This window comes from Osmerus eperlanus, chromosome 15 (genome assembly GCF_963692335.1).
Source record: "Osmerus eperlanus chromosome 15, fOsmEpe2.1, whole genome shotgun sequence".
Taxonomy (NCBI): domain Eukaryota; kingdom Metazoa; phylum Chordata; class Actinopteri; order Osmeriformes; family Osmeridae; genus Osmerus; species Osmerus eperlanus.
The window spans coordinates 3,748,843-3,761,889 of NC_085032.1; the positions used below are offsets into that span (position 1 = coordinate 3,748,843).

The following is a 13,047-nucleotide window of genomic DNA, read 5'->3' on the forward strand; positions in this document are numbered from 1 at the left end:
ATATTTCGAAGCGGCTTATAGTCCGGTTTTAGAACAAAAAAAGTTTTTTTTTTGCCTTTATTTGAGCACAAAATAGTTTTTTGAGCTTTATGTAAAATGAACATAGACGTTTTTCAATTGGTAAAACCTTGTCTAGTGAAGGTTCTGTCTTTTTCTCTCAATGTTTCAGCCCCACCCTTACGTTTCTTAGCCTGGTTTTCCATTGTTATTCTTCTCCCGGTGCTCCCGATGGCCAGTCCGCTACTGCGGGGCTGGGCTGTGCCGCGGTGGTGAATTTTCAAGTCATATCATTGGAAATTCTCGTGCTGTCAGGGGGTGCTACAGCACTGCTAGTTCCCACGGCCATGATAGTGACGTTTCACATTAGCTACCACTATTGACAAGGGCAACAGTCTCATTAAACACATCGGTTTTGTGCGCCCCACCAGCAGCACAAATGCATACTTGTCTGAAATTAGGTATTTTTGGATTTGGATTTTCGCCGGGTTTAGAGCATGCCATGTTTTTCGCTAAGGAAGAAACAGGTACTGTTAGCAAATCGATTAGCCTGCGTTGTTGCGAATGACACACACAACCTGACCCACAGAGGTTGCAACCAACTTTCAGTGAGTGAGTTGTCATGGTGATTACAGTTATTAAAGCTCCTGATTGGACCTTTGTATTGGACAAGTAAGATAGAAACCACATTTAGTTGGAACAAAAAGATGTGCCGGTTAAAATGGAAACGTTCCGTCAAAATGAATTAATTCCATAATAATATATTGGTTATAGGTCCGGGTCCGGATAGGGAACCGCCTGGGTCCGGACCCAGACCGCGGTCCGCCAATTAGTGACCCTTGGTCTATAGTTTAGATAATTTGAGTGTTCACCCTGATTGTTGTCTAGTTAAATCGGTATCCAAGCTGTCCGCGGCGACAGTGTGTCTGGGTAAGTCAGGGGTAGGCAACCCTGGTCCTCGAGAGCCGCTGTCTTGCATGTTTTAGATGTTTCCCTGCTCCAGCACACCTGATTCAAATGAATGGTCGTTACCTGGATTCCACAGAGCTTGATAACAACCCATTCATTTGAACAATAAATATTTAAAAAATAAATAAAACTTACATTAATTAATGTAATGCGGAACTACTGTTAGATACTTGTGTTCTTTAGCGACATCTAATCTGTAACCAGTCAGCGTCTGAACACGTTCATTGAACGAAAGTTCATGAACTCGTTCATAATTTTGGTGAACGTGAACTGAACGTACTGTATTACTGCCTTATGAACAAGACTGTGAACGTGTTCATTCTGGTGTCTGTGAACGTCACATTCACTCTTTTTAATTTAGTTCAATAAGATGCCAGATTTCTAGAGACTTCCAGGCGAAAAACAGACCGTTAACAGCCCTGTATCCAGGGTTGCCCAACCAGTCAATCGCTGCGTGTGCTTTCTTCTAATGTCTATGCCTGGCAAGTGTGATAGCGCTGAAGTTGCGTAGCGGCCGAGAGCGGTATTGCAGACGGATAGAGATTTCAATCTGGCAACGGCAGCCAAACTAATAAAATAATTGCCGTTTGTGGTTCTATACGGGCTGTGGAAATAATTTTGAAAAGTTATAGCTCGCAACATATTGAAAAAAAGAACTGAACTAGTTCATTTTTTGGAGCTGTGAACTTAGTTCAACATTTTGAATTATGAACTATGAACTGAACTAGTCCATATAGAAAGTGAACTTTCCCAACACTGTCTGAAGCTCTGAAGCTCTGATTGGCGCCGCCGTGAGTCAGAGATAGCTAGCAGCACTACGGACGAGTATGGCAAGTGGTGGCGACCCACAAGAGATAGAGGACCCGCCGGCCTTTTTAAGATTGCAAGTTTGGGAAAACTTCGGTTTCCCATTCAGTTACAGTAGTACAGGCGAGAGTGGTGAATAAGACAAGCACTGTGTGTCGGTGTTGTTCAGCAGTTGTGGGGTATGTGAGTGGAAATACATCTACATTTACGCATTTAGCAGACGCTTTTATCAAAAGCGACATCTAACATGCTAACACATGTAACGCATCTGGTGTGTGCTAAATGACTACAAATATCCGACGCCATCACCCAGGTGTGCCAATCACTGGAACTAGAAAAAATAAAAATCCAACTTCTCCTCCCTACAGTACTTAACCAGCCATTAGATACACATACAAATAGGGACAAAAAAATTACTGACGCAATCGGAATTTACATGTCATCTTCAATGCGCCCGTATTCACTCGTAGAGGTTTGTTTTGCTTTTCCTTCCGTTGTACCGAACTCGTAGCCTACCGAACCGTGATGTCTGAACTGCAGTATGAATCGAACCTTGACTTCAGTGTACTGTTCCACCCCTACCCAGCACTAGGGATGCGTATTGATAAGATTTTAACGATTCCGACTCCTTATAAATTCCTGCTTATCGATTCGATTCCTTATCGATTCTCTTATCGATGTTCCCCTCTACAGCCATAGGTCTGTGCGTCCTGCACCCCCCCACACACACACACACACTCGTTCTAAACGAATTTCTCAAACTGGCTTTGACTGGCTCTGAAATTAGCTAATACCTACCGGCCTAGAGGTGGAAACTTTCAGTTTCCTTGTGTTCAAGCTTCTATTACTCAACCCCAGTAGGACTTACAGGGGTCCTAAGAGGGGAAATAACTTCAGTGTCACCTTTCAAAAGAGACCATTTACATGCATGTACTCCAAATGGTTCAACAACAGCTTTCAATGTACTTTGGGTATGTTGTTTAGGTGTTTTCAGGCACATTTAACAGGACCATTAAAAGGTTAAACAATTAAAATGCTAAGTTTAATAATGGATTAAAAATCGATATGCTCAGTTTAATAATGCGACACGCGAACGTTTGCTGATAACACACGCCGCCCCGATAACGTGAAATGATCAATACTAATGAGAGACGAATGCCGGAGCTAAAATGTATGCTTCAAAACGACGGGACAGAAGATAACTAGATCGACTACACACAATAAAGGCAAATTGCTTCACACAGTAACAAGTTGTTGTGATCACTTTTGAGCAGTTTAGCTCTACCTTAGATAGTTAGAGATGAAGTGCGAATGTTAGCTGCGCTGCTGCATGCATCGAACACATGACCTTCCAGTAGTTCATTCCATGCTGTGTGTTCAAATGCTTCTTCATATTTGTAGTATTTCCTCCCTTCAACGAAATAGACTTTTTACACGCGTTACAAGTGGCGTTGTTGTCATTTTGTCGTGTGAAATACAACCAAACTTTAGAACGCTTCTTCCTAGTCCTTACTAGTCCTTCCTAGTATGTTTGCTGCAGTCTGTCTGTGCGAACTTTTATAGTTTATTCAGACAGACGTTCGCGTGTCCCATTATTAAACTGAGCACATCGATTTTTAATCCATTATTAAACTTAGCATTTTAATTGTTTAACGGCACAGAATCGTTATCAGAATCGTTAAGGAATTTTGCTAATGATTCCAAGGAATCGATTCACTGGGAACCGGTTCTAAATAAGAACCGGTTCTCGATACCCATCCCTACCCAGCACCCCTTTGTCTTAACAAATTGGCCTTCTGTACTGATTTTAGCATCTGAGGACTGACAAGGGTTGTCGGAATTTCCTGTTTATTTCAGTAATTATAGTTCCAAACTACAGAAAATAGTTATAAAAAAATATTTGATAGTAATTGTATCAACTGATTATGACATTGTAATAGATTAGGCATATAAGCACAATGACATCTAGGGAAATATTATTTTTTTGAACAATAAACAGCAAGACACTTAGCAAGAACTGAATAAATTACTGATTAATGAAATACATTGTGTGTTTGGTGAACCATACCATAAAACTACTATAACATTTGGCAGGGATGAAGCCAATGTAATGTCCTTATGGGTCAGGGAAACTGTGCATGATGCGCCACACAGTAACTGGGGATCAATGGCTGGTTAAGCACTGTAGGGAGGAGAAGTTGGACAGGTTTTTTTTGTCTCGTTCCAGTGATTGGCACACCTGGGTGATGGCGTCGGATATTTTTTGTAATTTAGCATACGCCAGATGCTTTATATGCATTAGCATGTTAGATGTATTTCCACTCAAATACCCCACAACCAGTGACATGCAGTGATGTCAGTAAGAGGCTAGGCACGGAGTTAGTTCGCTTTGGTTTGTTCGCTTTCATCATTGCCACATACTTAAGAAATTTAATTTATACGTTTTGAAAGCTTCAGCAATTTATGTTCTCAAACTGTTATTTAAGTGTACCAATAATTTGTCTCCTGAACCCCTGAGTACATTTATTCAGAGACCAAATAGCAGTAGTGACAAGAGGCTCCCTAAACCAAAACTGTAAAATCCCACAGCGCAGAACATCTTTTGGCACATCAGCCTTTTCTTACAGGGCTTGTAAACTGTGGAACTCACTGCCCACAGAGATTAAGAACATTTCTGAGTTTAAAATGTTCACCTCTAAGCTTAAGGCATGGCTGAAAACAAACCAAAACTGTACCCATTTGTAAATGTTTCAACTTTTGTACTTTTTTAATTTTGGATTTTTAAAACTGTATATTGTTTTTATTGTGTGTTATTGTAGAAAGGCCCATCCAGGGACGGGAGTTGAAAATTAGCACTTGCTATAATCTATGTGCATTACATCGGCTGCAAACTTTGCTCTACGTTTATCTGCATTGTCCCTGTCAAATTAATTTAATGAAATAAATGAAAGCCAGATTACCTAATTACCTTTTTTTTTTTATAAAATCGAGCTTGGAGAAATTCCTCAACTCTGTGATATCGGCAGACACCGCTGCTGTCATTTTGACTTGAATTTTGCGGGGATTACGCTTACAATGTAGCTGGTGTAATGACATTAGCTGCGCAAATGTCCAGTAATATCTCGATTTTAATTGGTCCATGTTTGATTCGTAACGTAGGTGATTACTGGCATAACATATTTACGTGCAAAGGCACAGCAGAGTTGTGCTTTTCAACGTACATGTTGAAGAATAGGCCTACAGGATCGAAGTGCGCAAGTGAGTTTTTTGCTTGTCGTCCGCAGTGAACGGACAGGAAAAGCACTGCTTATTCTAGATTCTTTTTGGTATTTGATTATGCGTAACTGCTACATTTGTCATCTTAACGTCTAAACAATTGGAATAACACACATTGCATATATAAATCACAAGAATAAACAGTAAAAATACAAATACAAGTTTATTAAATAAAATGATTTAATATTTAATATTTTTGCCTACCCAGACTGCACGTCACTGCCCACAACTGCTGAACAACGCCGACACACAGTTTTTGTTTTATCCACCACTATCGCCTGTACTACTGTAACTGAATGGGAAACAGAAGTTTTCCCAAACTTGCAATCTTAAAGAGGCTGGCGGGTCCTCTATCTCTCGTGGGTCGCCACCACTCGCCATACTCGTCCGTAGTGCTGCTAGCTACTCACGCTCACGGCGGCGCCAATCAGAGCTACAGATTAGATGTCCCTAAAGAACACGAGTATCTAACAGTAGTTCCGCATTACATTAATTTACATTTACATTTAGTCATTTAGCGGACGTTCTTATCCAGAACGACTTACAATAAGTATAGGGACATTCCCCCAAGGCAAGTAGGTGCCTTGCCCAAGGACACCCAGGGCTCCAGACTAACTTGTTGCCTTGGTTGCACTGGTGCGCCTAACTTTTTTATTTAGGTGCACCAGCACAAAATTTAGGTGCACCCAAATTTTTCCTTGCGTCGCCACAATTTCAAGGTCACCTTTTTATCACGCTCCATATACATTCATATATATTATGTAAATGATCTTAAACAAGAATAAGGTGTAGGTAAATATATTTTTTATTTGAAGCACAATCATACTGTATATATATAAAAAAAAATATTTTAAGTGCTTCACTGAGCTACCAAACTAAAACATTTTAAGCAAAATAAAACATTTCAAAATAGAAAGTGCTACTGTTTAAAAGTGCTTCCCTGAACTGAGACCTAACATTTCATGGCTCAAAGTCTTATAGCGGGTCCCACCTTGCTGTCGCATGCCCTTCAGATGGCCAACACCTGTAATTTGGCCTTCTTGCCCTATGGCCTTTGCTAAATCATCTTGCCACACTCTCCCTAGCATCAAAATCCTAGCTTCATGGGTTAGCTCCATGGCCCAGCTTTGTAACTCAGGGGTCCGCAATTCATTTTTACAAGGGGCCACATGAGAAACCTGAAATGTGTTGGAGGGCCTCATCAATTTGCTCACTATTCATTTTCTCCCATTGTAAAAAGCAGTAAAGTATATATTTTGATTAGCTGCTACTGCTTATCAGAAGAATAAGGATATTCTGTAAATATTTATATAAATATTTTAGATGGTGTAGGTCAAATAGGAAAGATTATAGAAGTAATAAACAGTATAAACAGCAACAACAGTGTTGCATTTTATTTGTAACCAGTTAAGTTGTTTTGCAGTATGTTAAAGATGTGGAATTGATCAACTTTATACAAAAAGCAATACGTTTTTTCAGTTCATTTTGTTCTGTGAGAGAAATCCAGTGGGCTTGAACAAGTGCATCGAAATCTGTCTGAATGTCTGAGGTGGATATGCGAAGGACAGCTGACAGGTAATGATCAGGGTCTGCAGTTCAACTAGCAAACCATCAGCCCGCGCCCACTGAATCAGTCAAGTTCTTATTATGTCCGCGTTAGTTTTTCTTCACAGCTTTCACTTTGACCTCAGTAAACAGATACTTAGAAGTCCATGTCTTGTTAAAAGTTAATCAGTGGCAAAGTTTTTCATTTTCGAGGGCTAACCAACAGCTAACTCTCCTGTCGGTGAGGTTGCGCAAGCGCACATATGTAAATCGCCTGATCACTGTAGTCTTTCAGGACTACATATTTACTACCGCTCAACACATTTATTTATTTTAAATTTTTTATTTACCTCACGCGGGCCGGATTGAGACAGCCTGTGGCCGGTTATGGCCCGCGGGCCATACAATGCCCAGGTCTGCTAAACTGACTCTGGTGCTCAGGTCGTAATTTCAATCACACAGCACGGAGCTACAGGAATATCTGGACCACAGCCAATCAGAGGCAAAGACCCGCCCCATCTCTGTCTCTGATTGGTTTAGACCACGATATGATCCAACCATGAGTGTCAGTTCCGTCTTAGGATAACAAACGCTTCGTTTGTGGAGAGACAGCGGATGCGAGGAGGTTAGGTGCACCGGTGCGACCTAGGAAAAAATGTAGTCGCACCCGTACACATTTTGGTCGCATAGTGCGACCAAATTGGTCGCACTCTAAAGCCCTGACACCACAACATTTGGCACAGCCAGGAATCGAATTAATTAATTTGCATGCGAGTTTCATTTATTTTTATACCGTGTATTCTCCGTGTAATTTCATGCGCCGAACCGTGACGCCCACCCCTACCCTAAATCGACCGTGACGCCCACCCCTACCCTAAATCGACCTTTAGGATCCCCGTGGACAGTCTTTCCCACATCCTCCAAGGAAATCCTTGTCATCCTGCACGTGCTGGAAAAAATACATTTTATAAATTATACAATGAACAAAGCTATATTCTAGCAGAGCTTGTTCAGCTGAATCATGTGTGATGTCAAATTTTGCTATCACGTCAGCTAGGTTGGTAATGTTAGGATCTGAGTTAGCTATGTTAGTTACTAGTGCTTAAACTTGCTTTTCTAATCTAGCTAAATCTGTCCCATTTTTGGTAAAAGAAAAGCTGTCGTCGGTGAGCAAAATTGACGTTGCTAAATACTTTACAAGATGTAAGCAAAATCACAAAAGTTCCTTACCAGGGATGTTGCAATTTCCAGATAACTTTTCTTCAACCGTGATTTGTACGGTGCGACAGTTTGTTTTTGGTTTACTTGGGCACGCGCATGCAAGTATGATACTGGCAGACAGGTGTCAATCATGCAAAGGGCTTGAGAGAGTGGGTATAATTGCCAAATAATAAGTGGTAATTATTTCACAATATCACTTTGCACAGAGTAGGCTATGTAACACTTCTGAAAATGGCTGTGCACATCCTGCAAAAATGAAGGAGGAACTGACCAAAAATAGGTGTGCCAAGCTTGTAGCATCATACTCAAAAATATGGAAGCAAATCAGAGACAATGTTTTGAATTTTAAAAGGCATTGAATACTTAATATTGAAATTTAAACAAGACAGAATTCTCATACAAATATATTTCAATGTAAAATAAAATTCAGGTTGCTCAAATTCAAGCCTAAAAAATTTGATCTGAAAAAATTCAAGCCAAAAAAAAAGGTAGGATAGGTAGAGCAATCGAGCCTTAATGCAAGATTTGATCACATCGGACTCACCGAAGCATGGTTGTTTTCCCTGGTAGTCATCATGCGTTTTCTCTTCTCTATTGCTCTACCTATCCTTGGTATCCCGGATGTTACAATCTGAATTTTTTAAGCTCTTAATTTTTCCGCTCGAATTTGATAGGCTCTCATTTTTTAAGATCAATTTTTTTTGGCTCGAATTTTTTGGCAACTTGAATTTTATTTTACATTGAAATATATTCATATGAGAATTTGGTCTTGTTTAAATTTCAATATTAAGTATTCAATGCCTTTTAAAATTCAAAACATTATGTCAGTCACCCTCGGGTCAGTCACCCTCCATGACTGACCCGACTAAATGTCTAAACTCTTTTTCTCCCCTGTCTGAGGCAGAGATCTCTGACCTCATTCTCTCTCATCGCCCCACCTCCTGTCCCCTTGATCCTATACCCTCCCCTCTCTTTCAAACCATCTCCCCCTCCATCATAACTTTTCTTCTCCATGTCCTAAACTCTTCTCTTACCTCTGGCACCTTCCCCTCTGCCTTCAAACAGGCTAGAGTTACCCCTCTACTCAAAAAACCCTCCCTTAACCCTGCCGTTCTCCAGAACTACAGACCGGTATCACTGTTACCCTTCCTTTCAAAAACAATTGAACGTGCTGTATCTAACCAACTGTCTAACTTTCTCTCTCAGAACAACCTGCTTGACCCCAACCAATCGGGCTTCAAGACTGGCCACTCCACAGAGACTGCCCTCCTTTCAGTCACCACTGCCCTCCAGTCTGCCAGAGCGGCTTCCAGGTCATCTGTCATCATTCTGCTGGACCTTTCTGCAGCGTTTGATACGGTTAACCACCAGATCCTGCTCGCCAGACTTTCTGAGATGGGCATCACTGGCACTGCACTCCAGTGGATCTCATCCTACCTGTCAGGAAGATCCTACCAGGTTTCCTGGGGAGGCAAACTGTCAGGCCCTCGCCAGCTCTCCACTGGTGTCCCACAGGGCTCCGTCCTTGGACCCCTCCTCTTCTCTCTGTACACCACCTCACTTGGACCAATCATCACCTCCCATGGCTTCTCCTACCACTGCTACGCTGACGACACGCAGCTGTACCTGTCGTTCCCCCCGACAGATCCGGGGATCTCAGCTAGGATTGAGGCCTGCCTCACAGACATCTCCGCCTGGATGACCGAGCACCACCTCCAGCTGAACCTCGCCAAAACAGAACTTCTCATCATCCCGGCTAAACCCTCCATCTCCCACGATCTCTCAATCACCCTGGGATCTGCGACGGTGACCCCTTCATCCCCTGCCAGGAATCTTGGGGTTACCATGGACGACGAGCTCTCCCTCACGGCCCACATTGCTGCGGTCTCCCGGTCGTGTAGATTCACCCTCTACAACATCCGGAAGATCAGGAGATACCCGTCTGAGCACTCCACCCAGCTGCTAGTCCAAGCACTTGTCCTCTCCAAGTTGGACTATTGCAACTCGCTGCTCGCTGGTCTCCCAGCATGTGCAACCCGCCCTCTTCAGAGGATTCAGAACGAAGCGGCCCGCCTGGTCTACAATCTACCCAGACGCTCCCATGTTACCCCGCTCCTCATCTCTCTCCACTGGCTACCTATCATGGCCCGTATCAGTATGAAGCGTCCATGTATGAAGCACACTTCCTTCTGGTTGTGTTATTTACCATGTATGGTTTGGCTGAGAGAGAGTAGTTGTGTTATTTACCTACAGTATGACTGAGAGAGAGTAGTTGTGTTATTTAACTCCAGTATGGTATGGCTGAGAGAGTAGTTCGTTATTTACCTACAGTATGGTATGGCTGAGAGAGAGTAGTTGTGTTATTTACCTACATTTATTCATTTAGCAGACGCTTTTATCCAAAGCGACTTCCAAGAGAGAGCTTTACAAAGTGCATAGGTCACTGATCATTACAACGAGATAGCCACAAAACATTGCGAGTAGCCAAAACATGAAGCACACATTGTGAGCAACCAAAATAAGTGCCAAAGGGAAGAACCATAAGGTCAATACCCTGGTATTGACCTTCCGAGCAGTGAACGGGACTGCACCCGTCTACATCAAGTCTCTCCTGCAGCCCTACACCCCCACCCGTCACCTACGGTCTTCTTCAGACAACCGCCTGGTGGTCCCACCGCTCAAGACCGCCCGGTCCCAACACAAGCTCTTCTCCTGTCTGGCCCCTCAGTGGTGGAATCAACTCCCCACCTCCATCAGAGACACTGACTGTCTCTCCACCTTCAAGAAAAGGCTCAAGACGCACTTGTTCCGGGAGTACAACGGTACTTAGGAATGGTTCGCTTGACCCGATGTTAGTTTCCTCAAGGATCACAATGACTCTTGCTTAGAGACTTGTTGCTCTTGTGGTTAGTGGTAACTGACTTAAATTTTTGTACTCGCTGTGATATATTGTTTTTATTATTGTTGCTTGCTTTTTCCACAGGTACACTTGCACTTATAGCGGTTCATGTTGTTTAATTGTAACTTGTTTAACTACATGCTCTTATGGTTCTTCCCTTTGGCACTTATTTTGGTTGTTCACAATGTGTGCTTCATGTTTTGGCTACTCGCAATGTTTTGTGGCTATCTCGTTGTTATGATCAGTGACCTATGCACTTTGTAAAGCTCTCTCTTGGAAGTCGCTTTGGATAAAAGCGTCTGCTAAATGAATAAATGTAAAATGAATAAATGTCACTGATTTGCTTCCATACTAAAAGACTTGAGGCTGTAATTGCTCTCAAACAAAAGGTGCTTCAACAAAGTATTGAGCAAAGGCTGTGAATACTTATGTACATGTTATATTTTCTTTCTTCAAATCAAATGTATTTGTATAGCCCTTTTTACACGCAAGCATGTCACAGAGGGCTTCACATACGCCCATAGAACTGCCCCTCAACCAACCTAAACCCTCAAGGGCATTTTATTAATCTATTAAAAATATGAAACAAACGTTTTCACTTTGTCATTATGGGGTATTGTGTGTCGAATTGTGAGGAAATAAATTATTGAATCCTTTTTGGAATAAGGCTGAAACATGATGTGGAAAAAGTGAAGCGCTGTGAATACTTTCCGGATGCACTGTATGTAATCCCTACCCAACCAGGGAAAGGTAGAAGACCCCACATATGTTGCAAATCCTCATTTTGTCTTCCATGTGTGCATCTAGAGGTGTAGCTACCCCACCTAGAGGTCTAGCTACTCCACTAAAAGCCCTTTACAAAACCTTCTGCTGTGGTTGCTCCTAGCTGATGAAGACATCTGCTAAATGTGTATCGGTTCAATGTATAGTTTTAAGGCCATCAGGCTTCTGAAAATATACTAATTTAGGCTTGATCCAGGCAGGCTTAATGGGAACCACACAACATATCTCATGGCACTAATTGTGATATTCTGTATTCAAACGTGACAAAAGTGTCAAAGTAGTAAGCCATAAAAATAACGAAATCTATTAAATGTATTACGTACAACTGTGTTCAGAGGAAGAAAATGGTTTACTAATATCATATGTTTAGTTATATTCTTCATGTAGGGCTAGTCAGTCCAATGTACACGTCGTTGTCAGGTGCAAAATAATTTATTGCAGCGCTTTATTTTGATTATGCGTAGTCTACCAAAAATACAAAGGTTTGCTCCAATTAACCATTTCATTTTTGTTGTCTAGGTTGTGTATTACCGTAAATTAAGTTATAGTTGGGTTAGAATGCGAAGCTGACGTCACGCTATTTAAACTTTAGTGTAGACAGACACCGTATTATGATGGTCGAGCTTCTTTTCTGCTAGTGCGTACGGGTGTGCATTTCTGTGATATTTTCGGAAATATCACAATGGTAGATCATTCCTGCCATTCAACCATTGTTGTTAATGGTGTTTCATTTATCCAAATATCGTTGTCTGCCATTGGCGTTCCGTTTGTCCAGGTAGGGCCCACTTTCTTTTTATTTTCCCTTCTTTTCTCCATATCTGGAGATCAAATCTGGTCTCAACACTAATAGGGATAAGGTTAACGCGGCTTGACGCTGCTTCGCATTCTACTTTTGTCCACTGCACTACCAAATCAAATCAAGTTTAGTGCTATCAGTGAGAGAAAGGTAAAGCTAACCGTGCTTCGATATTTTGTTGTTGTAGTAGCTTACTAATCCTTACGTGAACTTGACAGTTAGTTTACGAGAACTGCACTTTATTTTCATTAAGTTAAGTTTGAGACTATTAATTTGACAAACACTTTAACAACATACCTCGTTTGAGCTTCAGTTCATTCAAATCACCACCACAGCCACATTTATCTAGTCCTCTTCAGTTTGAGTTAGCGCGCGCGCATGCTGTGCGACGCATGCGGATGACACTTCTTTTCTGGTCGTCACGTGCTTTGGCTCGACCACAACCACACATAGATATATATAAAAGGTTAGATGTCTTACGGCGGAGTCTAAAACGTCCGCACATGGCAGCCATGGCGGTTTGTTATCAACGTCAGAGATGTCGTTGTCACTGCATACTTATGAATAATGTTTTTTTTTTTTTATAGAATAGAAGTATGCAGTGGCATAACGACATCTCTGACGTTTATATCCAGAGCCTACATTCTCTGATATATCTATGCAACCACAGGCCTATGACGTTTCCTCCACGGCCGCACTCCTATGCGTGTGGTGACGTCCTACTGTTGCGACTGATGTTTTTTTTTTTATTATT

The 13,047-nt window shown here is 41.7% G+C and overlaps 1 protein-coding gene across 3 annotated transcripts in view; it reads right to left on the bottom strand.

Annotated features, from left to right (window-relative positions):
• rbbp8 (retinoblastoma binding protein 8) overlaps positions 1 to 12,671 on the bottom strand; it is a 35,882-nt gene extending 23,211 nt beyond the window's left edge. For all 3 annotated transcript variants that reach the window (XM_062479036.1, XM_062479037.1, XM_062479038.1), the window contains exon 1: positions 12,591 to 12,671. The gene's annotated coding sequence lies outside the window, so the exon portion shown is untranslated. The remainder of the gene's footprint in view (positions 1 to 12,590) is intronic.
• Between the last annotated feature and the right edge of the window lie 376 nt (positions 12,672 to 13,047).